The sequence below is a fragment of the Macaca fascicularis genome, chromosome X (genome assembly GCF_037993035.2).
Source record: "Macaca fascicularis isolate 582-1 chromosome X, T2T-MFA8v1.1".
Lineage (NCBI taxonomy): Eukaryota > Metazoa > Chordata > Mammalia > Primates > Cercopithecidae > Macaca > Macaca fascicularis.
Window position 1 is genome coordinate 26,363,745 of NC_088395.1, and position 27,862 is coordinate 26,391,606.

Consider the following 27,862-nt stretch of genomic DNA (forward strand, 5'->3'; position numbering starts at 1 on the left):
CTCTTTTATAGATAACACTAACTAACGTTGAGGCTTTCTGAGTGTGTGAACCTTGACCAGTGCCACACAACATCTACTTCAACACATGCCCACACAATCTAACTCCACAACCCATGCATGCTTTTCATCATTGACCTCACCTCTATGGACACTGGTGGAGTTGGAAAATACTATCACAAGAAGATATGGTGAGAGAAGGCGAAACATGTTACCACATATTTGAAATAAGAAGTAAAATTATGTTTTCACTTTTAAAAAAATTCTGGTGTGAAGGTAATTAAGGTAAATAAGATAATTAAGTGCCTCAATTTTTTATTGCCTGATAGAAATTATACACATGTAACTGTTTGATTTTCTCACTCCAAGTGCTGACTCAATTGGCTGATTTAGTCTCCTGAAAATGTGGTTTTTATTTTCCCAACTAGTAGAGTCAATACACTCTGTGAATTAATACCACACAGATTTCTCCTTAAACCTGACTCTTCCTCCCTAACTAAAATGTTAAAAAGATTTGCTTGTTTTGTTTTGGATTGTTTTGGGTTTGTTCATTTTGTTTTATTTTCCACTGGAGAAAACAGATTTTGTACTATTCGACATACGAAACATAGATACACACATACACAACATATTAACACTTTGGGGACCCCTGTATACTACTTTAGCATAATGTATGTCATAAAGGAGTATTCAGTGTAGAACACTATTAGGAACTAATCTAGAGGGGCTCAAGAGAAGACCAGCAATAATGATTACCTCTTAATGTCATGGATGATTTTCTTGACTGCAGTCTACAAACATGCCACAAAAGCTTTGCTTTCATTAAGAATGATATGCTGGAAAGAAGAGCATTTGAGTTGTGTACAGAGAACGTAAATCTGTTCTGTTCTACATATAGCAGTGAAAAAAAATGGGATCAAATAGAATAGTAACCAAAATGCTAAAATCCAAAACAAAACAAAAAATTCCCTTATCCAAAGTAAGAATAAAAACAATGTATTTTCAAATATCTTTTGGCCCTAACTGCCTTACCTTCCCTTTAATAAATCTACTTGGAATATGTTTGCACTGTCCATAATTGGAATATCTTGAATTTTAAAGGTAGAATTGAACAAGATGTATATTACAATAATAGTCAGAAACAATTGATTCCAGCATAAAACACAGTATAGAATGGATCTCTTTACTAACCATATCCTATTATCATTGGCACACAAATGTAGGGAATTTTGATGAACAGTTAACATCAAAATTAAGATAAGTAAGACTATTCTACACACAGCAATCCCTAGCAGGTTTAACAGTGACAGTACCATTATATAACATGCTGTCCCATAATTCCTTTGAAGCCTGAGTTAATATTGGTCTCCCTCATGGGTTAAAGATAACTCTTCGTCTATGTGACAAACAAGAATTGAATGGGAAAAACAGAAGAATATATGAAGTATGCAATTGAAAACTTTTTAAATTTATTTTTTAAGTAAATTGAAACTGAATTAGACATTAAGCCAACATTAAAAGAAGCTGATAGAAGTTTAACTATTATATATATTATTTTAAAAAGGAATGACTTTTACATGTATTCATTCAAGTGAAAAATATATAAATACTGAACAATTTATGCACACCATTTTTTAAAAGTCAGTGATGTATATATACTCTAATTCAAAAAAGACATTGGGACCACTTAAATATCAATTTTGAAAATTTTACCTAAGTTCCAATGCTCATCTGAATAATATCTTTAAAAATGTTTAAAAATAAAAAGTGTGCCTAAGAGTAAGAAATGTATCTCATCTATGCAAAATTAATTTTCCAAATAAATTTTAAAATAGTAGAATACTATTTGTCAAAATTAGCAGTTCTTTCTCCACATGGGACAAAAATATAAATATATTATCATCCAAATTTTGCAGATGTTCTCAATCCTAAGTAATTTATTTACAGCTCTCTGTTCCTGTTTTGTCCTTTTTTTAAACTTCAGCCTACAAAAAGAAGCCCAGAATACAGAATCTGGATATAATATCAACTACTTTATTTTCTGATGAACAACAATAAAAAGCAAATCCTGGCACCAGGTGAAGAGAAAATAAAAGATTTTCTAAAACAAATCTTGGATTTTATTTTTCCCCCAGATGTCAGACCCATGATACAAACTCATAGATTGGAATCTGATACTTGAAAGAAACAGTTGGCTGTGGAGAGGGCCAAAGATGCAATTTTATAACCAGAAAAGGTTTGAATTATTCATAAGGAAAGGCTTAACAATTTTAGAGATAGATCAGCTACCAAACTGCTGAAATGAATTAAAATAGACTCATCAACAAAAATTGGACAGTAAAGATTCTGAAGAATGAGCACAGGTAATGTACCCCTAGGCTCAGCTCTCTGTTAGAGCAGCAATGGAAGAGAATATAGAATCCTGTATAAAATCCTTATTTTAAAAGAAGGTACGAACATTTGGGTTTTACTTTTCTTTGCAACAGTATTACTTGTGCATATTAGTTTGTTAAACGTGTGCTCCCTAAATGTTGCCAAGTGAGATTTTCCATTTCTAAAACAAATACTAAAAAATGCAATCTTCAATGGATGAGCCCATTCATGTTTTGAATGCAGCAATATCCCAAATCCTTTGGATGTGTTGGCAAAGCCCTACGTACTTATCTATGAAGGTTAGAAGAAACATAATAAATATTTATGATTCCCTGACAACTTGGCTTTGGAACACTTTGATAGAGTTTCTGATAATTGAGGAGATATTTTAGCCTATTTTCACAAGTCTTTTAATGCCTAAACCACAGCAATCAGATATAAACTGTAAATATAAAATAATCCTCAAAAATTCATTGGTATAATTCTTTATACAAGAGACTTTAAAACTTCTCAAAATATGTAACTAAATATGTGGGTATACATACATTTGTACACACATTTTGGGTAACAATTCATCCCAACATCTCCTTTCTCTTATATCTCTAAAGCACAGATGCATAAAAACTTATTGTTATTTGCAAATAAACTGGAAATACTTTACCTGATTCATTGCTCCTCTATGAATATTTATGTTAATTTTAAATATTCTCAACTAAGCTGAATTTTTAACTAAATCTGCACTGAGAACAAAGAATGAGTAATCTTAGTCTGGAAAGAGCAAGGCCAGTAAAGAGAACAAATATTGGCGAGGATGATAGAATAGATGTGTGAGGAAGGCAATCTAGATTGAAGACTCCAGCTTTGGCAGCAATACTAGAATAACTAAATGTCAAAGAGAATAAAGTGTCATCAATTTTGCTGTCAAATAAAGCCATAAAGAAAGAGAACTTTTGGAGTTGTGCATTTATGTGAGTCTATCTCAAACTGATAATCACAAGGTGGTAAAGATTGTGTGATTGGTCAATATAAACCAGTGAAATGTTATTGTATTTTTTGGAACATCAAACTGAGCTAGGAGTCTAAAGGCCCCATGGTGTTGTCAGTGCCTCAATCAGTAGGATTTAAGGAACTCTAAAATAATCTACTTTAATATAATAATTATTGTTTTTAACCTAGGGTTCTTTCTAGAAAGTAACTTAACCCTTTTGATAAAAGTAAACAAATAAGAATGGTTGATGTGACCATTCTCCATTAGAGTAATTCCCAAGAGGATAGATGAGTGTCTAGGTTAAGTCTTTTGGACATGATCCTGGATACCTGAAGGATGGGAGGAAGTGACGCCTGTAAGTAGGGCTCTCCTTTATCCTGTTGGAAAACTGAACAGAGCTGAAGCCAATCTACAATGGTATTTTTTGTCCCAATCTTTTGCATATAACTTCGGGTGACTCTTGCTCAGGACCTTTAAAGTGTACACAGAAGAGACAGCAGACTGAATCAGTTAGGTGAAAATTAATTCAGTGAATGGCCAATTATTAGAGGAATTCTATGCAATATTAATTCCACCATAACCCCAGCACAGCTTTGCTGTACACTGAGGTAGAATATAGGCCTTTTGACTTTTATTTGATTCAGGGCAAACTTTCCAAGGTGCCTCTACAAAAAACAGTTGAAGGATACTAAAGTTAGATTTTTAGCATTTCCTCTTGACAGTGTCTGAATTTAGATATCTAGAGAACTTGGCTCAACCATACATTTGTTTCTATAATACATATCCTCACAGAGGTCAGAGTACATATACCAACCAGGTTTCTAAAACAGCTAACTCATAATTCTTAGGCAAATACACTGTAATTAAGAGATAAATAGGCTTAAATAAGCAAGAGCTGGCACCTAATCAGTTACATATTTGGATATAGCCATCCAAAAAAGTCTATCCAGTCTCTGGTTGTAGATGTTTTCAGAGATATTACCATAACCTAATTCTGGATGGGATCTTTTAGAAATTATAGGCTTGTGGTTTTGCCTGGCACATAGCAGGAACACAAGTATTTTTTCATGTCTAAACCAATTTAAATGAAAATCCTCTCACCCAACATTAGAACATGCATTTGCCCTTTTAAAGTATACCTCTTGGTGAATATTTAGTCATTTAAACCATTGCCATACAATCCCTAAGCCATTGACTATAAAGCAACCAAGTTAGATATAAGTAATTGTCTGCTCACCCCCTAATTCCATTAATTCATCAAATACTTATTAAGTATCAGTCATGTACCAGGCACTGTTGTGGGCATTTGTAATGCATAAGTGAACAAAAGAGAGCCATTTTCCTCATCATATTTTATATATTCTTCAAGTAGTCTGAAAGCAAATAGCTAATTAGCAAATGGCTCCAATTTACATTTTTACAACTAATCCTGTTTTTAACCATGTTTTAGCCATCTAACATTCTGCACTTCATGATAGCTTTTACGGTTTGAACATTTTTCCCCTCCAAAACTCATGTTAAAATTTAATTGCCACTGTAACAGTATTAAAAAGTGGGGCCCTTACCAGGTGATTAGGCCATGAGGGCTCCACTGTCATGGGTGGGTTTAATGCCTTATATTATAAAAAGGGCTTCCAGAAGTGGGCGCTTGCTCTTCCCATCTCATGGCCTTCTGCCGTGGGATGGCACAGCAAGAAGGCCCTTGAAAGATACTGGCCCCTTGATTTTGGACTTTCCAGCCTCCAGAACTGTGAGCCAATACATTTCTGTTCATTATAGATTACTCAATCTCAAGTATTCTGTTACAGCACCGAAAATGGACTAAGACAGAAAATTGGTAATGAGAAGTCGAGCTGTTGCTATAACAAATAACTAAAAATGTGGAAGCAGCTTTGAAACTGGGTAATGTGTAGAGACTGGAAGAGTTTGGATGAGCAGGGTAGAAAAAGCCTAGATTGCCATAAATAGAGCATTAAAGACAATTCTGGTGAGGGATCAGAAAAAGAACTGATGGAAATGTCTGAAACTTCTTAGAGATTACTTAAGTGTTCATGATCAGAATGTTAGTAAAAAAAATGGGTAGTGAAGTCAATTCTGATGAGGTCTCAGACAGAAATGAGGGAAAAGGTATTGGAAACTAGAGTAAAAACCATCCTTTTTATAAAGTGGCAAGAAAATTGGTGGAATCGTGTCCATGCCCATGGGCTTTTGTGGAAGGCAGAATTTAAGAGAAATGAACTAGGATATTTGGCAGAAGAAATATCTAAGCAGCAAAACCTTCAGTATGCTGCATGGCTTCTTTCAACTGCATATAATAAAATGTGAGAAGAAAGAAATAATTTAAAGAGAATATGTAATTAAAAGGAAACAGAACTTGGGAATCTGAAGGATTCTTAGCCTGGCCCTGTGGTAGAGAATGAAAGAGCATTTTCAAAAGAGAAAACCAAGGCTGTGGCCAAGGAACTCTTGGATAAGGAGATTAGTATAAGTAGAATAAAACCACAGGCTATTCATCAGGCTATTCACCAATGAAAGAATAATCCTGAAGGCATTTGAGAATACCAGTGCTACCCCTCCCATCACAGGCCAAGACTACCAAGGCTTGGGGTAGAGAAATATGCCAAAAGACAGACCTAGAGTGTCCATGATACCTAAGTATTTATTCTCCTGTGTAACCTTAAGTGTCTGCTTCCTGCCCTGTAGTGCAGCACTCCTTGGCTGCTCCAGTCATGGCACAAGCAAACCCCGGTGTGGCTTGACCTGCCACTCTGGAAGGTACAAGCCATAAAGCTTGGTGGCGTCCATGCAGTGCTCATTCTTCAGGTGTACAGAGTGCAAGAGCTATGGATGCATGTCTTTCCCCACCTAGATTTCAAATGATATCATGGACAGCCTGAAGGGTCCAGGCAGAAACTTTTCACTGATATGGAGCCACTGCAGAGAGTCCCCACTAGGGCAATGTGGACCAAAACTATGGGAGTGAGGCCGCTGCACAGTGTCCCCACTAGGACAATGCCTAATGCAACCATGGGAGTGGGGCCATGCCTGAAACCCCACAACTGTAAAACTACCAGTATACAACACTAGCCAGGGAGAGCCACAGTCATGACACACCAACCTGTGAGAGCTGCTGCATGGGTTGAGCCTTACAAAACCATAGGAGTGAGGCTACCTGAGGCCTTGGGTGCCCAACCCCACCTCAGTGTGTATAGAAGGTGGGACCTGGAGTCAAAGAAGATTATTCTCAAGGCTTAGGATTTAGTATTGTTTGCCTTTTGGGGTTTTAGACTTGCTTGGGACTTGTAACTCCTTTCTTCTTTCCTATTTCTCCCTTTGGAATGGAAATGTCTATCTTACACCTGTCTCACCATTGTATTTTATAAGCATGTAACTTGTTTAATTTCATAGACTCACAGCTGGAAGGGAATTTTTCTCAGGATGAATCATGCCTTGAGTTGCAACTATATCTGATTTAGGTGATACTCTGGACTATGGACTTTTGAGTTGATACTGAAATGAGTTAAGACTTTTGGGGCTACTGAGATGAAATGAATGCATTTTGTATGTGAGAAAAACATAAGTTTTGGGGGTCAGGGGCAGAATAATATGGGTTGAATGTTTGTCCCCTCCAAAACTCAAGCTGAAATTTAATTGGCATTGTAACAGTATTAAGATGTGAGGGCTTTAAGAGGCAATTAGGCCACGAGGGCTCCACTATTTTAAAAAATGGCTTCTGAGAGTGGCTCCCTCTCTTCCCCTCTCTTGCCCTTCTGCCTTCTTCCATGGAATGACACAGGAAGAAGACCCTTACCAGATGCTGGCTCTTCCTTCTTGGACTTCCCAGTCTCCATAACTGTGAGCCAATTAATTTCTGTTTATATTAGTCCATTCTCATGCTGCTATGAAGAAATACTTGAGACTGGGTAATTGATAAACAAAAGAGGTTTAATTGACTCACAGTTCCACATGACTGGGGAGGCCTCAGGAAATGTACAATCATGGCAGAAGGTGCCTATTCACAGGGCAGCAGGAGATAGAATGAGAGTTGAGTGAAGGGGAAAACCCCTCATAAAACCATCAGATCTCGCGATAACTCACTCACTATCACGAGAATAGTATGGGAGAACTGCTCCCATGATTCAGTGATCTCCCCCTGGTCCCACCCTTGACACATGGGAATTATTACAATTCAAGGTGAGATTTGGGTGCGGACACAGAGACAAACCATATCACTGTTCAATATAAATTACCGAGCCTCCAGTATTCTCTTACAGCAGCAAAAATGAACTGAGATTACAGGTAAGTTTCCTTGAGTTTTTCTATATGAGTAACCAAAGTGGAACTATAGATAACTATATAATAAATTTGTATGCAGTAGGTTACTCTGAAGTTTACAGCCAGAGGTTGACTTTTGACAAGTTATAAGCATCCTGAATAGCCCCAAGTCCAGAAAAATAATTAAATGAAGCAGTTGTTACACTGATGCTATTTCAACTTTCTATTTTGTAAGTGCTCTGAATACAGATTAGAAAGTGTTATAGTAACAGGTGTATTTTATTTGCTCAATGTTTATTGTTCTGCTTGATTTAATGAAGAAACTAAACTGTTAAACATATTTATATGTGAAAGTAATGTGAAAATAATTGTATTTTTAGGTGCTGTAAGTTCTGCTATGTAATTTTTCCTTAACCCTGAAAATAGCCAATTTAGAATTGTTTAATGATTTTTAAAAATATTTTCCACACCTTTCTTTTCATGTGATTTAGAAACATAACCTTGCTTTTAGATATACAAACTTAATAGTAATAGCTTTCATTAATCCTGGATTTTCACCCACATATTTTGAAAAATTGAATAATGAATTGATCTCTGGTTGTGTTTTGCAGATAAAAATTAGCATGTAAACACACATAACAAGAAATCTGAAATAAATGACATTTACAGAAGGTAATATTTTTCTACTTCAATTCTTTATTGACTAGAATTTAATTAGTGTTCTGAGAGCTCATAAGGCATGTCCACTAATGTTTCAGCATTTTGAAGAAAATTCTGTTTGTACTATGATATGTACAAAACCATTCCACCCCTAAACCTCTCTTTTTTCTAGTTATATGAACTTGTATTGCTTCCATCTGCTGAAAACCAGTAAATATTCTTTGCCTACATGAAAAATCACTTTCATTCATATACTTTAGTTCACATACTTATGAAAAGCAGTGTGTTAATGAATAAGTTAAACTTCTAAGATGTTTGGTGTCTTTAAATGAGAGATTTGTGAATGTTTTCATATCTTGACTGAAACAGATGAAATTTTTCAGTTAATCTAAGATATATCCTTGGCAGCTGACTAAAATAATCTTAATTTAATCTGGAAACAACTTTTGTTCTAATCAACTTCTTTTTTCACATTAATGTAATCGTCAATTTTTAAATATTTTCCTTTCACAAGTTAAGTTTTCTTAATAAGTTCTGCTGTTCATAATTGTCATGACAATTTTTTCACATCATGTACATTAGAGAAGATTAAGTATTTTAAATCATTAAAATGCAATAAAATGAAAGAGATTCAAATTCTGGGTAACATTCCCTTTTCAAGCTTACAAATTGGCTGTCAAGAATTAGCTGTGAAACTTCACCAAAATCTCTGCCAAAATCAAAACATTTAAGTTCCAAAGGGACAATCAAATATAATAAACTAATGAGAACTTCCAAACCATGGCAATATTATAAAACAAACAAATGAAATTGTAATATGATCATAAATTTATATATAATCTTGTTCAATGAAAATTTGTTAGAACCCAAAGGTTAGTGAGGCCAACATCAAGGTCTTTGTTCAGCATATTCTTAAACACATAGAAAATTATTCTCATGTGGAGATATGCATTATTGAAATTGAAGGGTTAGTTCAAGTGTGTAGGTAACATGTCCCAAGAGGAATTCAGGGGGATATTACTTCAGTAAAACCTTTTATGAGAAACAATTTATTTAAAATTTCAACTATTCAGCAATTATTTATTGATGCTTATTAAGTGTTAAGCATGACCTTAAAGTATTTTACTTTTTAATGATCAGATGTTTATAGTGTTAACAAACACAAACAAATTACTTTAAATACGGTAATTACTGTTTTAGGGAATATACTGAGGGTATAACAATAGCTTAAAGGACATATGCCTATGGAAATCCAGAAAGGTTGTGGAATAAAGATGATACTTTGGACAAGAAATATTCAGGTAGAATAAGCTCATGTGTGTATTACAAAGAGAAAAAATAACATGTTCAAAAGGATGATGTTGGAATATTATATGTGCATGTTTGTGTGTGTGTGTGTGTGTGTGTGTGTGTGTGTGTGTGTGTATGCCTGTGTGTGTGGAATATAAATTGTATAGAGATAAGAAAGAACAAATATACAGGAGGAGATCCTTAAAGTCCTCATATTACTAAAAGTTTTAGCTTTAATTTGGTAGGCAAATAGGGCTTATTGAAGGTTTTCACAGAGGCAACATGACTGAATTTGTGTTTTCCGATTTAGTCTGTTGGTTTAGTGGTTCCAAGAGAGACACTGCATAACAAATCACCCCCAAACACAATAGCTTGAAAAACCAATAATGGTTTATTATCACTCACAGTTTCTGTAGGTCAGGAATTCCAGAGCAGCTTGACTCAGTGGACCTGACTCAGGGTCCTCACGTGGTTGCATTCAGAATGTTGATTGGTGCTGAACTCAGAAAAGACACATTCAGGTGACACTCTCACATGATTGGCAAATTCTTTCTGACTGTTGGCCAGAGACCTCAGTTGCTCCTTAAGTAGTCCTTAAGTCTCCATAAGACTGTGTGCATCCTCACAACATCATGGCTATAGGCCAAGGGACCAAGGCGGAAGCTATAATGCCTTTTATAACTCAGCCTAGGAAGTCACACACTATAATTTCCACCGTATTCTATTGGTAAACAACAAGTCTGATTCCGTATAGGAGTAGCCTTCACCAAAAAATGCCTAAAAGAGATGACAATCATCGGGAACCATCCTGGCTGTAGTTACCAGAGAAAAGGTCCAAGGCTCGAGGCAACCACACCAGATATAAAGTAATTGTGAAAATCAAGATAAGAAATTATGACTTTCTGACTCACAATCCTACTCACATGAAACGGGGGTGAAGAGAAGGGGCCCTATTTAGAAAAGGATATAAAGATTGATTGACAAACATTTACCTGAGGAAATTCAGAAAGGTTGTGGAGTAAAGATGATACTTTTGTTGAGAAGTATTCAGGTAAGAAAAGCTCATGTGGATATTCCAAAAAGAAAAAAGAGCATATTAAAAAGAACGAAGATGGAATATTTTGTGTGTGTGTGTGTGTGTGTGTATGTGTGAGAATCATAGAATTCACAAATATCGTGCCTGATTGGATATGGAGGATATGGGTGCAGAAAGAAACCCAGACGACTCTTAGGTTTTAGGTTTGAGTGATAAAGAAAATAGTGAGACCAGAAATAATGATAAAGGAGAAGGAGCAAGGTTAAGAGGGAAAGGCGATACATTTTTTTTTTCTAAGATGGCATTAAATTTCCCGTAGGACATTCATGTGGATATAATAATCATAATCACAGATGGCATTTATTGAGTAATTTTTATGGGAAGGTACTCTCTTAAGTTCTTTAAATAGTCAAGTTCTTTAAATGAGTCATTACCTCATTTAATTTTCACAACAAATGTGGTAGGAAATACCCATTCTCATATTACAAATGAAGCAAAGAGAGATTAATTAGTCCAAAATTCCATGAGAAGTATGTTTATTCACAGTAGAGCTATGGTCCAAACCCACCTTTAGCTCTGTCTCACTCTCCAAATTTTTATGACCCTTCATCCTCATGCTAACCATATCCTATCTCTGAACAATTTGATAAAATCACTCTTACTCAGTTATTTGTGCCTTAGTATGCTATATTTATGAAAAATCCATTAATCTGAGTTAGAGAGAAAAGCTTAATTCCAAAAACTCAGTCTCCTTGGTAAAATTTCAGTTACTGGGGAGAAAATGCATTGGGCTGAATATGCTACAGGGTATTATGTCAAATTATTTTATAATATATCTGGTTTGCCTATACCTAAGGTTAGGTTATAAAAGTGGTTTAAGAAAAACTAATTGTAAATTTCTAAATAGAAATTTTGTTAGTGCTTCTATTGGCACATCTTATAATTATATTATACAAGGTATTTTGTTTTTTGGAAAGGCCATTCAATTTCATAAGCAAATGGAAGTGTGGTTGAGTTTCCAAAGCACATAAATGTCAAGCATGTCATATGTCAGAGCTGGAAAAACAGTATCAATAATTCAAGCAATGAATAAGATTCACTTACACTGATAAATGCTTACCCTTTTCATAATGATTTGAAAGTTCTTAGTATATTTGTGCAACAATTACTTTTTCTTTGTGAGCTTCATTACAATACCTATAATTTAATCTTTATCTTGATTATATCCACTTTCAATCCTCCCTCAAACAGCTGTAAAATCAAAATTATGATTCCTGTTTTATGAATAAAGAATTTATTGCTTGACAAAAACAAGCAACTTGCCCAAAGTTACATAATCATGAGGGTAGAACTAAAATTTGAAAGCATGTCTACTGGAACCTGCAATTCCGTGATGCTTCTCTGAACTAATGTGAGATGACTACTTTTGTTATACAGTCATGGAGCCTCCAGAATGGAAGAAGCAAGGAAAATCAAAACATTTTGGGGCCAAGTGTGGCGGCTCACGCCTGAATTACCAGCACTTTGGGAGGCCGAGGTGGGCAGATTGCTTGGGGTTTGAGACCAGTCTGGGCAACAAGGCAAAACTCCGTCTTTACAAAAAAATTAGCCAGGTGTGGTGGTGCACATCTGCAGTCCCAGCTGCTTGGGAGGCTGAAGTGGGAGGATTACCTGAGCCTGGGGAGGTTGAGGCTGCAGTGAACCATGACTGTGCCACTGCATTCCAGCCTGGGGAACAGAGTGAGACCCCATCTCTCAAAAAAAAAAAAAATCGTTTGGCTTTGTTGAAGAAATAAACATAATAAACATTGTAATGTTATATAAAAGATAAAACAATTTAATTTTATCTGGCTTGAGTGTTTCAAAATGGAGGATAAAGAGTGTATACATTCATTGAACATGTTATGTGTAACAAAATTCCAAAAAAAATCTCAGAAGGTATCTTGATAACCAGCATCAACTACGGGCAATAATTTGAGATAACAATGTCTCTTTGCTAATCATCTATATTATAGTTCTACTTTTTTCAGACCATAAATATGAAGCTCAGTTCTTCCCCCTCAGATTCACTCTGTTCTTCACTTATTTTTTTTGCTGTATTTGATTTTTTTGGAGCATGTCAATATTCTTAGTTATAACTCCTTCTCTAGCATTGATTCTTTTAACTGTAATCTGACCTCAAATTACTCTCTGTAGCTGCTTAGCAAAAAGGACTTGAGCATACTTTTTCTTTTGAGAGGACTATGCAATAGTTACCAAACTTAAACGAAAGATGGAAGACATAGCTTTAATATTTAGTGTACCCAAGCCTTCATAGATAATGACTAATGATTGTTGCTTGACAGAAAATAAAGATGTCATTTACTTACTATTTTGTATTCTGCTAATGGGAGACTTGTTTTGTGAGAGAGTTTATTTACAAACATAAATGAGAGGTTAAAAAATAGATAATGGAATAATAAAGAATCCAGGGCCGCCATAAACAATTGTGCAAGAATGACCAAAAGGGTTTGTCATTGGAGCAAGTGAGGCTGAAATGCACTTTGATTTAGGTTTTAGAGTCCATGCTTCCACCTGAAAAGACGGGCATTTTTCTAAATCTCTCTAAGATACCATAAGGGTATATCCTGGTTTGTAGGAGGCAGATTGTTGTGTTTATTTTTTTCCAGAGCAAATAAATGAACCAAAACATTTTAACCATCCTCTCAATTATTTAGGCTGGTATTTTTCCCCTTTATCTCTCTTTTCTTCTTCTCTTCCGGTTTTAATCCCCATGACTCATAACTTCCTCTGAGTTACTGAGAGTTCTGAAGTAATGAGCTACTATACTGGTCAGCAAACAATGTTGTGGGCCTAAGTCCAGCACACGTTTGTGTCTTTTGCTTTTGTATGCTCTGGAAGCTAAAAAAAAAAAAAAAAGTTTTTTACATTTTAAATGGTTGAAACAAATTAAGTAATACTAGTTCGACATGTGGAAATTATATGGAATTCAAATTTCAGTGTCTGTAAATAAAGTTTTATTGGAACACAGTCATGTCCACTCATGTACATATTTTCTATGGGTACTTTTGTGCTACAAACACAGAGTTGAGTAGTTGTGATGAAGACTGAATTGGCCTGATAAGCAGAAAATATGCAGCATCTGGACCTTTACAAGAAAAGCTGGCCAACACAAGAACTAAGAAGTTTACACTAATTCACGGGTGTCATATCATTTTATTGTGTATATACTTCTACTGAGATCTTAACTTGGAAGGACAAAAATCTGAACTCATTATGTGAGTAATCAGAACTCTTCAGAATCTGTTTCCAAACAATCACTCCCATCTAAAGTCAGCCTTAAGGTCACCCTTCGCAGACCCAACACTCCAATCTCTCTTAACATCTTAATTTTCCTGACCATCTTATATTCTTTCACACCTCAGAGGATTTGTAGGTGCTGTGGGTTTAGGCCAAGGCTCAAGTCCCTTCTCTGCCACTTCAAAATTGAGTAAGTTTAGGTAATTAGTTATCCATGTAGTTTTAAGTTATTTTTTTAAAGAGGATTGCTAATACTTTCCCCAGGGAGTTGTTGTGATTAAAATAATTACAGAATATGAATCGCCTTGAAAATTACCTGATATACAATTACTCCTTTACTTTTTCTTTACTTTCCTTTAACTTGCTTATTTTTCAGAAATTCAATTCAAATTTGGAGGCAATTCAGATATTATCTTTGGGTAACCACCTTAGATTGTCTCAGGCCAAGCCAGGTACTTTTTCAACAAAGCAGGTTGCTGCCATGTGCTCCTATTGCCCTCTTAAGTGGGAATTTTGAACATTCCAATGCAAATAATACCTCAGTTATGAGGTTGTTATAAAGGCTAAATGATTTTAGTTATGAAAATGTCTTGTCGAAGAATAAGCTCACAAGAAATGTTTGCTGTTGATCATTAATCCTTATTTCTGCTCCTGCTACTCAGCTAGCACCTAGCAGATAGTAAAAGCTGAGAAATATGTGATGGATGAATGAATAGACAAACTAATGACTGGGCTAGGGCAGTGGTTCTCAAATTTCAGTTTGCATTTGCATGACCCAGAGGGTTTGTGAAAACGTGGGTTGCTGAGTTCCACCAGCAGAGTTTTAATTTAGTAGGTCTGGGATATGGCTCAATAATTTGCATTTCTAATGAGCTTTAAATCATAGTGATAATGCTGGTCTGGAGGCTGGAATTTGAGAACCACTAGGTTAGATAATATGCCCAAGCAGTTTTCCGTAGGAACTAGTCGCTTATCTGATCATCCAGCTTTCCCTGTTTTGTTTTGCATATTGCCCCATATCTGAAGCCTGTCTTCTGAGCCCCAGATTATTTTACTGATATGATAGATCGAAGTCAGAGTCAACCTTACTTGGTTAGATTAGAAAATACTTTCTGAAATGTGCATTCCAATATTACTCACAAATAGTACTTTCCACTTAAAAGGGGAAAAAGACACTAGCAAGAAGTAAAATGAAACTCAAAATGCCGTATCATTAGTTTGATTTAACACATAACATTTTTTGAAAAAATAAAATGTTAAGTACATAAGAGATCTAAAACTATACAATAAAAAAATTGTTAAAGGTGATTTAAAAAAAAAAAAAGAGTAACAGTCTGGGAGTGGTGACTCACACCTGTAATCCCAACACTTTGGGAGGCCGAGGTGGGCAGATCACCTGAGGTGACAAGTTCGAGACCAGCCTGGCCAACATGGCGAAACCCCATCTCTATTACAAATACAAAAATTAGCCAGGTGTGGTAGCAGGTGCCTGTAATCCTATCTATTTGGGAGGCTGAGGCAGGAGAATCGCTGAACCTGGGCAGCAGAGGATTGTGGTGAGCTGAGATTGTGCCACTGCACTCTAGCCTGGACAATAGAGTGAGACTCCATCTCAAAAAATAAATGAATAAAACAGAATAAAAATTAAAAAGAGTATTATATGTGTCAGGTCTCTGAGCCCAAGCCAAGCCATCGCATCCCCTGTGACTTGCACATATACGACCAGATGGCCTGAAATAACTGAAGAATCACAAAAGAAGTGAAAATGTCCTGCCCCGCCTTAACTGATGACATTCCATCACAAAAGAAGTGAAAATGGCTGGTCCTTACCTTAACTGATGACATTCCACCACAAAAGAAGTGAAAATGGCCGGTCCTTGCCTTAAGTGATGACATTACCTTGTGAAAGTCCTTTTCCTGGCTCATCCTGGCTCAAAAAGCTCCCCCACTGAGCACGTTGCGACCCCTACTCCTGCCCGCCAGAGAATAAATCCCCTTTGACTGTAATTTTCCTTTATCTACCCAAATCCTATAAACGGCCCCCCCTTATCTCCCTTCGCTGACTCTTTTCGGACTCAGCCCGCCTGCACCCAGGTGATTAAAAAGCTTTATTGCTCACACAAAGCCTGTTTGGTGGTCTCTTCACACGGACGCGCATGACAATATGTTACAAGGTACATTATTCAGGTGATGTATATCCTAAAAACCCTACTTTAGCCCTACACAATCTATTCATGTAGGAAAATTACACTTGTACCTCATACACATTTTTAAAAATATAATTATAAATTGAAAGGTAGGATTTTATTGGCACTAGTACATTGATTTACTTCATATGTTTTTATTGGTGAATGACTTTTGCAAAAATATCTACCAGTAAAAGCAATTTTTAAAAATTTATTTAGAAACATCTAAGGCCTTAGAGTATAAGGTATACATTATGCATTTCCATTGGAGATTGACACCTCATGATGATAGACTAATTTGGATCTCAAGTGGCTGTGATTTAACTTGCTACATAAGTATGATAGTTGTGAAAGAAATTAAAATGGATTTTTTCCATGTCATTTTTCTTTTTAACCTTTGCACAATAGAGGTTGTGGATGAAAACTCATGTTATGGACTGATTTAACTATATAATCAAAAATAAAAAGAGGCATCTAAAATCCCTTTGCTATTTTAATAAAGAAGAAACTGAATAAACCAAGCACATCAAAATAGTTCATGCACAGTGATGTGGACAATTCTCTATAAGTGATTCTGAGTTCTACCCTCAACCCTTTAGAGTGGAGAGATGATAAGAGTCATCTTATGAATGTTTGGTTCCTTTAAATCTCAAAATTCTGCATGTTTTATTTTCTTCTGAAATGTCTAGCAGTCTTTTATGCTATTCTTGACTAGTCTATGTTTATTTTTGGCATAAGAATATTTAGAATAAAAGGACAAAAATGAAAATGATGGTCTCCTTTTAATTCCTGAACTGTACATGTTTGTGTATTTCTAACCTCATTTGGCCTTTACAAAGCTGTTCCTGTTATCAGTGAGAACCAGCCATCAGGGCAGTTAGTTACATAATCTCCCTGGGCAGCCTTAGAGGAACCAAACTGGAAAAAAGAAAAAACAAAACAAAACAAAACAAAACAATTAAAAAAACGTTGTTTATTGTTTATGGTCTGCGTGTCATGCCTCTTCCACAAGATTTTTGTTTTGCACTCATGTCAATTGCAGCCTGCAAATATGAGTAGGACGCATGGCAGAGAAACAGATGGGTACTCACATAGTTCTAGTTCATCAAAAAGTAATGCCTGTTTATTTCTCCTGGAGAGATGCTTTTGTAGAAGGGTTGAATAATACATCCTATGTGAGACGAAAGGGGAGAAGAGTGGTCACTGATTCTCGCAAGATGAACAAACAGGCCATGTATAAAGAGTCTGAATCAAAATGATCTGCCCTTAAATCTCAACTCTAGTCATTTTAGCATATGACTAAAAGAGCATACTAGTCATATACTTTTCTGTAAGCTTCTCAAACTTTTTGGAACTTTGTATTTTAATCTGCTTAATGGACCTAACATCATATATGTATGCCTTTTAGGTTTTTTGTTTGTTTGTTTTAAACTAGAGCTAATGTGTGATTTTCACAATATAGTGTTAAATATGTTAATATTTTATTAATTTTATTAACTTTCTTATACCCAAATATAACAATAATAATTCCATAGTTACTTGTCAAAAGGTCATTAATTCAATGAAAATTAATTATGGGATTAGTATCATTACTATTTGGTTATAGATTAATGAATATAACTTATTGAAATGGGAAAAAGGCAATCAGCTATTAAATTTGGATGTAAATGTAAACCAATTAATTATTTTAAATTCTATACAAATATAGTGATAGGAAATAAGGATGGGCATTATTTAGACAAGCTGGTTAGAATACTCTTAACTGAGATAGTTGAGCTGAGACAGAATCTCAGAGACAAAGTCAGCCATGTGACAAGGGAGAGGAAGAATGTTCAAGAAAGAAGAGTAAAGGCACAGATGGGGAAGATGGCATTAGATGGTTTATTGGAGAGGAAGAATGTTCAAGAAAGAAGAAACAGTGTGAATAAAGGCACAGATGGGGAAGATGGCATTAGATGGTTTATTATTAGCAATATTATTAGGATAAACTGGAAAGATTTCACCACACATGCTTCTACACCACTATTTACATACATACTTTAGAAGAAAAAAAAGTGCAAGCTTAATAATTTTGATTTATTTCAGAAAACACTAAGATAGTTTAAAATATTTAAACACACCGGCCGTTTATTTAATACTGTTAAAAATTATTCCAACACTTGTTAAAATGGTAATAAAGGCTTTACTCAGGATTATTGTGATAGGTATAAATATTACAGCAATAAGAAAGAGAGATTGAGCTCAACTCTGAATACAGGAAAGACAGACAGGAATTTAGAGCTAAAAAGCAGAGTTGGCATGGGTTTCACTGAATAGAAAATGACTAAGAGAAGATATCAAGGGGAAGAGTGTTCTTGCTAAACTGACTTAGCAGGTTTCTTGCTAAAGGCAGGCCACAGTGATCACACATCAAGGGTGGGAGGATTCACATTAAACTGACTTAGCAGGATTCTTGCTACAACTAAACTAGGCAGACCAAAAACAGGGCCCAAGGACAAGGCCTAGTTACAAAGAAAACTTAGAGAAACCTGTCTAAAGCCTGGTCAAGAAGAGTCTTTATCAGCACAGTGACCCTCTCACTAATCCCTGTTTTAGTCTTAGCAGATTTGTCATACTTGAATAGTCTTCCCATTTAAAACTTTTTGGATTTGCAAATCCAATAAAAGAACACACAGTACTGCCAATCACAAATTTCCATTGCTATAAATCCACTGGCATCTTATTTCCTTTTGATGCTAATATAGAGAAAAAAGATGATGAATCATGAAAATGATGCTATTTTCCTGCTTTACGAAGCAATCGCTAAATAAAGGCAGAGAGAAAGAAACCTTTTTCCAGCTGTCTCATTGCCTTTTTAAGCCTGTATTATAAGCATCTACAAAATGAGGCGAAGAGAGAGAAGATCATAGAATACTAAACCGGTGTCACTCCTCAGAGTTAAATGTTAGATTTTCATCAGATTCAGGGGATGTAGGGCCTGGAGATATGGAATGTTGTAGAGGGACTCAGCAGGAATAACTGGATGAAATTAGGATCATAATTACCCAGAATAGAGCCCATAGCTAATACCAAGGAAATTTGCTTTATCATGAATATTTCAGACTAGATCATGCTTTCTAAGGTCATGTAAACTCACTTGGGAGTTTATATGCACTCTCTCAAGGGGAGGCACTTGCAGTTATTGCATATACTGTTCTGGCATATAATTAAATTTCCAGAACTTAAGAGGCCATCATACTGCAAGTTTCTTAAGGGAACACACACACCATGACTTACTCTCTGAAATTCTTGGAGTTACAGGTGTTGTCTTTCATTAATACATATTTGTTCACTTAACATTATTGAAAACAAACAATTTCAGGCTTTGGGTCATGGATACAGACAGGAAGTACAGAAATCTTTGTTGGCAAGGAATTCACAGGCTAGTTGGAGAGACAGACAGACAATAGAATATCTACAATACAAAGCAATAAAGTATTATGTTAATATATATAAATTATTGGAAAACAAGCAAGGACTACATAGACATAAAGAAAGGGAAAGAAAGGTATTCGAAGAGGTCACCTTATTTGACAGTAGAACTAGAAAATAAAGTGTATCAGAAGTTTCTACTCAAGGGTAGAGACTCATTTTTAAAAGGAGGTCAGAATGTGCACAGTCATAGACTATATTACCTGGTGAAGTCGAGAAACAGAAAGTATCCTGGCATGGATGAACCATATATTGCATGTGAGATGAAGGGAAGAAAAGTGATCACTGATTCTGGGAAGATCAGCAAACCAGGCATGGAGACAGACTTTAAATATTAATCCGAAGCTCACGGAGAACCTTTAAATGGTTTTAAGCAGGGTGAAACTGAAAGCAGGGCGATGAGTTAAGAGATTCCTTCAGTAACCCATATGAATAATTATGGTGAGAGCTTAAACTAGAACATTGGCAGGAAACGAAAACAGAGAGGAAGGGAAAGTATTTTGAAATAAGATTTATATGGATGAAGATCATTTGATGTGAGACTGAAGGAGAGAAAGACAGATACAATGAAGGCCAGGTCAATTTACTTTGTCAATTTACATGTTTGCCAATGCTTATTACATAATAGGTGCCAAGGAGATATTTCTTTAAAATAAGCATAAATAAATTACCAGATATTGCTGATTGACTAAGATATTTCTCCCAGAACCTCTTTTGAGTTCAACTATAGCCACAGTAGCCAGCTTCTGGACACACTGTATGATTTTCACCCACAGTATTTGTCTCTTTTTTTACCCTGAGGGGGGCAGGTAGCTCTTGACCAGCCCCTACCAGGGGCAGCTAAGAAATGCCAGGGTTTAAATACCTCTATGAATATCCCTCAACCAGTGATGAACAGGAGTAATACATAAGTGTGCCAGTTTCCTTATTCCTCAGTGGGACAATTCTGAGTCGTGTTCTACACAATATCTGAGAGTTTCCCCAGTGGGATTGACCTCCAGTTACCTCCAACAGGAATCTTTTCTTAATACAGTTTTGATTTTATCCCTTTTCCATTTCAGTTTCCCACTTATTTACTTGTGCTTTCGGGGTTCACCTCTCAAATAATCCACCTGCACCAATGTCCTTGTCAGAGTTCTTCTGGGGAATCAAAACTAATCCGGGGGGGGAGGTAATTAAGTACATTTTAAAGAATAAATTAGAATCATCCTTTTATAAGAAAAACATATTAAAAATAAAACATATGCCAACAATTCTTTAAAATGATGGGATTGTACTTTTTCAGAAAGGCTAAGGCAAAAGAAAATAAATCTGAGAGTTTCCACATGAGATACAATAATTCTTCTCAAATGCTAAAGAGAGAACATAAATTACACACTGAACACAGAGTATAAAAATAATTTCACTTTCCTAATCCTTTACCCTGAACTCTCTCAGGCTTGTCTCTTCTTTCATCTGGGTGGCCCGCTGGCAGCCTTGTTCCAGGTGGAGTGCTTAAGCCTAAAGCCAGCATGCAGAGTAGAAGAAATCCAGGGTCTGTTGTATTTACTTAGCTGCTCAGAGATTTTCCATCCTAGTCCAGTTTTCATCTTTCTGATGAGCAAGTGAATTTTGCTTTTGACTAGTTGGTATCCAGACATTAAATTTGATGACTTCAATAAATTCTTAAGTATTTTTGACAAGAATCATACTCACAGATCTCTTGCAAAGTCAAAGAAACCAGGCCCTCACAAGACTAATAACAATGATTAAACTCATTTTATATTCCTCAAATGTTACACTTGATTCTTTGTTAGACGATATAAGGAGCAATAGATAAAGAAGATGCTAAACAGAGATTTTTTTTTTTTCAGAAGACCTGTTCCCAATCAGGACTTCATGACTTATGTAGAATCTCTGAGACATTCTTTTCTAATTTTTTTCACACACAAACCAAAGTTGGTATAAAAATAAATGATTAAAATACATAGAAAATCTTTATAAATTGTGCATCAACATAAAGATAAAAAAGAGTATGATTTGAAACATCTTAAATTCTAAGCTGAGGTACTTGGATTAATTCTGTCACAGTGAAGTCCTAGTAAAATGTTTAAATATGGTAGAAATGTTACTTAATTAATATTCTTTAGGAAAATAAATCATATAGCAGGTATATTAGTCCATTCTCACTCTGCTATAAAGAACTGCCTCAGACTGGGTAATTTACAAAGAAAAGAGGTTTAACTGATTCACAGTTTTGCATGGCTGGGGAGGCCTTACAATCATGGTGAAAGGTGAAGGGGCAGTAAGCGCTTCACAAGGTGGCAGGAGAGAGAGAGAGCCCAGGGCAAATTACCACTTTTAAGCCATCATATCTCCTGAGAACTCCCTCATAATCACAAGAACAGCATGGGGGAAACCACCCCCATGATCCAATCACCTTCCACCAGGTCCCTCCCTTGACACATAGGGATTACGCTTTGAGATGAGATTTGGGTGGGGACACAGAGCCAAATCATATCAGCAGGGTACCATAAAATGAACAGCTCTTCAGAGAGATTAGAGATGACAGACATTTATGTTTTGCGATTTCTCATGTGTTAGGTAAGAAATCCTTTGACTAAGAGCCTAGCAGTGGGCATGAAAAAGAAGAGAAAGATCTACATTTTATTTTTTAATAAAAAGGAAATAATAATTTCAGAATTATTTAGCTAGAGAAGATGGAGGAAAAGGGAAATTGAAAACAGCGTTTGGCGAGTGGCTGAATAATGCTGTCTGTGATAGGAATAAGGATTTGGGATGGGACAGATTTTGTACAGTAAATTATTAATTAATCTCACAAATCCTGAATTATTTGAATTAAAGGGCCACATTCAAATATGATGCTCTGTAAGAATTTGGACTCAAAGAAAAGCAGGTGTGAAGATTTCAATTTATAGTAAGCCATTAAAAGAGTAAGAGGATCAGCACATTTTTCAAAGGACAATGTAAGGGGAAAAGTTTACAGAAATTTTAAAAAGAAAAGTAATTATATCTGAATAACAACCATAGTCAAGAAATGGAAGAAAGAAGGGGAATGAGAAGATCTAATTATAGAAATAGAGACACCCATATCAGAGACGGAAGAGAAGAAAGTAAAGGAAGAGAGATCTTCAAGATTTGCAGAAATATCAGAATATATTTACAATATTTACAAATAATTTTTGCAATCTTTGCAAAATGAGAAATTGAGTCAGAGGACCAAAGTTTAACCTTCAAATGAAGCTGTTCTTTCTTTTTTTGTTGGTTTTAACTAAGTATTCAAACAAATACTAATTTCACTGCATATAAACTCAATCATGATTCCAAATACCACAGTATATTAGCTGCAATGCAACCAGGGATTTAGTTTGACCTCATTTTAGACTTTGTCTTCCATGTACTTCACTTTTAATATAAGCTACTAAGATTCTTTTCTGTATTTTGAAATTTTGGTATATTTATTCATTATTTATTGAGTAATACAATTATTGAGTAACAATACTGAAAGTTATTAACAAATATGAAATAAATATTATTGCCTATTCCAAAAGAGGAACTACTGCTGTCAGTTGTTGAACTCTACCTTGTAGGTTTCCAATGTACAGAAATTTCAACTCAAAAATGTTTTACTCAAAGGCCTTTTTTGCATCTATTGAGATAATCATGTGGTTTTTGTCATTGGTTCTGTTTATGTGATGGATTATGTTTATTGATTTCCATATATTGAACTAGCCTTACAGCCCATGGATGAAGCTGACTTGATCATGGTGGATGAGCTTTTTGATGTGCTGCTAGATTTAGATTGCCAGTATTTTATCGAAGATTTTCACATCGATGTTCATCAGGGATATTGGTCTGAAATTTTCTTTTTTTGCAGTGTCTCTGCCAGGTTTTGGTATCAGGATGATGCTGGCCTCATACAATGAGTTAGGGAGGAGTCCCTCTTTTTCTATTGTTTGAAATAGTTTCAGAAGGAATGGTACCAGCTACTCTTTGTACCTCTGGTAGAATTCGGTTGTGAATCCATCTGGTCCTGAGCTTTTTTGGTTGGTAGGCTGCTGATTACTGCCTCAATTTCAGAACTTGTTACTGGTCTACTCAGGGATTCAACTTCTTCCTGGTTTAGCCTTGGGAGGGTGTATATGTCCAGGAATTTATCAATTTCTTCTAGATTTTCTAGTTTATTTGCATAGAGGTGTTTATAGCATTCTCTGACGGTAGTTTGTATTTCTGTGGGATCAGTGGTGATATCCCCTTTATCATTTTTTATTGTGTCTATTTGATTCTTCTCTCTTTTCTTCTTTATTAGTCTGGCTAGGGGTCTATCTATTTTGTTGATCTTTTCAAAAAACCAGCTCCTGGATTCATTGATTTTTTTAAGAGTTTTTTGTGTCTCTATCTCCTTCAGTTCTGCTCTGATCTTAGTTATTTCTTCTCTCTGCTAGCTTTTGATTTTGTTTGTTCTTGTTTCTCTAGCTCTTTTAATTGTGATGTTAGGGTGTTGATTTTAGATCTTTCCTGCTTTCCGCTGTGAGCATTTAGTGCTACACATTTCCCTCTAAACACCACTTTAGCTGTGTCCCAGAGATCCTGGTACATTGTGTCTTTGTTCTCATTGGTTTCAGAAAACTTCTTTATCTCTGCTTTCATTTCATTATATACCCAGTAGTCATTCAGGAGCAGGTTATACAGTTTCCATGTCGTTGTGCAGTTTTGAGTGAGTTTCTTAATCCTGAGTTCTAATTTGATTGCACGGTGGTCTGAGGGACTGTTTGTTATTTCTTTTCTTTTGCATTTTCTGAGGAGTGTTTTACTTCCAATTATGTGGTCTATTTTAGAATAAGTGCGATGTGGTGCTGAGGAAAATGTATATTCTGTTGATTTGGGGTGGAGAGTTCTGTAGATGCATTTTAGGTTCGGTTGGCCCAGATCTGAGTTCAAGTCCTGAATATCCTTCTTAATTTTCTCTCTCATCGATCTGTCTAATATTGGCAGTGGGGTATTAAAGTCTCCTATTATTATTGTGTGAGAGTCTAAGTCTCTTTGTAGGTCTCTAAGAACTTGCTTTATGAATCTGGGTGCTCCTGTATTGGGTGCATGTATATTTAGGATAGTTAGTTCTTCTTGTTGAATTGATCCCTTTACCATTATGTAATGCCCTTCTTTGTCTTTTTTGACTTTGGTTGGTTTTAAAGTCTGTTTTGTCAGGGACTACGATTGCAACCCCTGCTTTTTTTTTTTCTTTCCATTTGCTTGGTAAATATTCCTCCATTCTTTTATTTTGAGCCTATGTGTATCTTTGCATGTGAGATGGGTCTCCTGAATACAGCACACCGTTGAGTATTGATTCTTTATCCAATTTCCCAGTCTGTGTCTTTTAATTGGAGTATTTAGCCCATTTACATTTAAGGTTAATATTGTTATATGTGAATCTGGTCCTGTCATTATGATGCTAGCTGGTTATTTTGCCTGTTAGTTGATGCAGTTTCTTCATAGTGTTGATGGTCTTTACAATTTGGTATGTTTTTGCAGTGGCTGATACAGGTTTTTCCTTTCCATATTTAGTGCTTCCTTTGGGAGTTCTTGTAAGGTAAGCCTGGTGGTGACAAAATCTCTCAGCATTTGCTTGTCTGTGAAGGATTTTATTTCTCCTTCACTTATGAAGCTTAGTCTGGCTGGATATGAAATTCTGGGTTGAAAATTCTTTTCTTTAAGAATGTTGAATATTGGTGCCCATTCTCTCTGGCTTGTAGGGTTTCTGCAGAGAGAGCTGCTGTTAGTCTGATGGGCTTCCCTTTGTGGGTAACCTAACCTTTGTCTCTGGCTGCCCTTAACATTTTTCCCTTCCTTTCAACCTTGGTGAATCGGATGATTATGTGTCTTGGGGTTGCTCTTCTCGAGGAGTATCTTTGTTGTGTTCTCTGTATTTCCTGAATTTGAATGTTGGCCTGTCTTGCTAAGTTGGGGAAGTTCTCCTGGATAATATCCTCAAGAGTGTTTTCCAACTTGGTTTTATTCTCCTCATCACTTTCAGGTACACCAATTAAATGTAGGTTTGGTCTTTTCACATAGCCCCATATGTCTTGGAGGCTTTGTTCATTCCTTTTCATTCTTTTTTCTCTAATCTTGTCTTCACACTTTATTTCATTAAGTTGATCTTCAATCTCTGATATCCTTTCTTCCGCTTGATCAATTTGGCTATTGATACATGTATATGCTTCTCAAAGTTCTCATTCTGTGTTTTTCAGCTCAATCAGGTCATTTATGTTCTTCTCTAAACTGGTTATTCTAGTTAGCAATTCATCTTTTTTTCAAGGTTCTTAGCTTCCTTGCATTGGGTTAGAACATGCTCCTACAGCTCAGAGGAGTTTGTTATTACCCACCTTCTGAAGCCTACTTTTGTCCATTTGTCAAACTCGTTCTCCATCCAGTTTTGTTCCCTTGCTAGTGAGGAGTTGTGATCCTTTGGAGGAGAAGAGGCACTCTGGTTTTGGGAATTTTCAGCCTTTTGCCCTGGTTTTCCCTCATCTTTGTGGCTTTATCTACCTTTCATCTTTTATGTTGGTGACCTTCGGATGGGATTTTTGTGTGGATGTCCTTTTTGTTCATGTTGATGCTATTCCTTTCCATTTGTTAGTTTTTCTTCTAACAGTCAGGCTCCTCTGCTGCAGGTCTGGTGGAGTTTGCTGGAGGTCCACTCCAGACCCTGTTTACCTGGGTATCACCAGTGGAGACTGCAGAACAGCAAAGATTGCTGCCTGTTCTTTCCTCTGGAAACTTTGTCCTGGAGGGGCACCCACAAGATGTTAGTGGAGCTCTCCTGTATGAAGTTTCTATCGACCTCTGCTGGGAGGTGTCTCCCAGTCAGGAGGCACAAAGGTCAGGGACCCATTTGAGGAGGCAGTCTGTCCCTTAGCAGAGCTCAAGTGCTGTGCTGCAAGATCTGCTGCTCTCTTCAGAGCTGGCAAGCAGGACCGTTTAAGTCCGCTGAAGCTGCACCCACAGCCGCCCCTTCCCCCAGGTGCTCTGTCCCAGGGAGATGAGACTTTTATCTATAAGCCCCTGACTCGGGCTGCTGCCTTTCTTTCAGAGATTCCCTGCCCAGAGAGGAGGAATCTAGAGAGGCAGTCTGACTACAGTGGCTTGGCCAAACTGCGGTGGGCTCCACCCATTTCAAACTTCCAGACGGTTTTGTTTACACTGTGAGGGGAAAGTCGCCTACTCAAGCCTCAGTAATGGTGGACACTCCTCCCCCAACCAAGCTCGAGCATCCCAGGTTGACTTCAGACTGCTATGCCGGCAAAGAGAATTTCAGTCCAGTAGATCTTAGCTTGCTGGTCTCCGTGGGGGTGAGATCTGCTGAACTAGACCACTTGGCTCCCTGGCTTCAGCCCCCTTTCCAGGGGAGTGAACAATTCTATCTTGCTGTCATTCCAGGTGCCACTACAGTATGAAAAATAGACTCCTGCAGCTGGCTCAGAGTCTGCCCAAATGGCCGCCCAGTTTTGTGCTTGAAACCCAGGGTCCTGGTGATGTAGACACCTGAAGGAATCTTCTCATCTGTGGGTTGCGAAGACCGTAGGAAAGGCGTAGTATCTGGGCCAGAATGCACTGTTCCTCATGGCATAGTTCCTCATGGTTTCCCTTGGCTAGGGGAGGGAACTCCCTGACCCCCTGTGCTTCCTGGGTGAGGCAACACCCCACCCTGCTTCTGCTCACCCTTGGTGGGCTGCACCCACTGTCTAACCAGTCCCAATGAGATGAGCTGGGTACCTCAGTTGGAAATGCAGAAATCACCCACCTTCTGCACTGATCTCACTGGGAGCTGCAGACTGGAGCTGTTCCTATTCGGCCATCTTGCCCTAGACCATAAAAACCATAGAAGAAACCCTAGGCAATACCATTCATGACATAGGCATGGGCAAAGACTTCATGTCTAAATCACCAAAAGCAATGGCAACAAAAGCCAAAATTGACAAACGGGATCTAATTAAACTAAAGAGTTTCTGCACAGCAAAAGAAACTATCATCAGAGTGAACAGGCAACCTACAGAATGGGAGAAAATTTCTGCAATCTGTCCATCTGACAAAGGGCTAATATCCAGAACCTACAAGGAACTCAAACAAATTTACAAGAAAAAAAAAAAAAACCCATTGAAAAGTGGGCAAAGGATATGAACAGACACTTCTCAAAGGAATACATTTATGCGGCCAACAAACGCATGAAAAAAAGCTCATCATCACTGTTCATTAGAGAAATGCAAACAAAACCACAATGAGATACCA